The 1,096-nt window shown below is 40.1% G+C and overlaps 1 pseudogene; it reads right to left on the reverse strand.

The window, feature by feature from the left end:
• Positions 1-617: 617 nt before the first annotated feature.
• Positions 618-716, reverse strand: LOC118759970 (U2 spliceosomal RNA; annotated as a pseudogene).
• Positions 717-1,096: the final 380 nt, after the last annotated feature.

The following is a 1,096-nucleotide window of genomic DNA, read 5'->3' on the forward strand; positions in this document are numbered from 1 at the left end:
GTCCTTCTCTTTGCTTTCCCATTGCACTGAGCATTCCTTTTGCACTACACAGGTTCTCAGTCAATGTCTGCTGAATAGATTAGCTCTGTGTCTCCTAGATCATTGCATTCAACTCCTCGCTGTCACTCTCGAGCTCCTCCGAGCAGCAGTCGCCTTGACTATGTAAAGTCCCCTCTGTCTTCAGGATCTCTTTATCACTTCATTTTGCTGATGTTTATTTGGTCACATCTATCGACATTTATGGAACATTTATTGGCCAGCACACAAAAACAATTCCTCTAGCAAGATGAAATTGTAGCTCTCTGTTCTTCTCCGTGGTCTGACTACACTTTTCCTAAAAGTCCATTTGGGGTAGATTCAATATTCTAGAAGCAGGATTTTATTGCCTTTCTCACTAGGAGCAGAAATTTCACTTCCCGATGGCTGAACACAGGACTGCTCTGGGGAACAAGCCATGGGTACTGTCTCTACATTTGCTAGGTTTTGTATTTACTGTAATCCTTTGTACTAGAGAGGATTCTAATTATACAAGGGCACTCCAGAAAGTTCATGGGAAATACAATCCAAATATCAAAGAATTTTGTTGAAAAAGCAGAAATGTGTATACAGGGGCATTCAAAAGTTCATGACAAACACATATTACACGTTTTGCAAATGTATTTATTTGGCTTATTTTGATACTACACTTGATCTTAGCCAAAAGGCCGAGAACTGATTATTTGGCTTATTTTGAAAGGCAGAGAGAAAAAGAAAGATTGAGAGAAAGAGAGAGAGAGAGACATCTTTCACCCACTCCTTCACTTTTCAAATGGCCTCAGCTCCAGTCAGGCACCCACAAGGGTGACACGGAGTCGGAGCCCTGCTCTGCTTCCTTCTCTGGCACATTACCAGAGAGCTGAGTCAGTGGCAGAGCAGGTGGGACTTGAACATATTTACGCATTACAGTCACTTAACAAACACAATTATGAGTGGGTTTCAAACAGTTTTTGAATCAATAGACTTACCTTTCAATTCCATTTTTGCAGGAACATTTTAAAGTTTTCTAACACCTTTTTTGTTTGTTTCTTCCACTATATAATAATTTCTATAGAACAAC

This window comes from Ochotona princeps, chromosome 14 (genome assembly GCF_030435755.1).
Source record: "Ochotona princeps isolate mOchPri1 chromosome 14, mOchPri1.hap1, whole genome shotgun sequence".
NCBI classification, from domain to species: Eukaryota; Metazoa; Chordata; class Mammalia; order Lagomorpha; family Ochotonidae; genus Ochotona; species Ochotona princeps.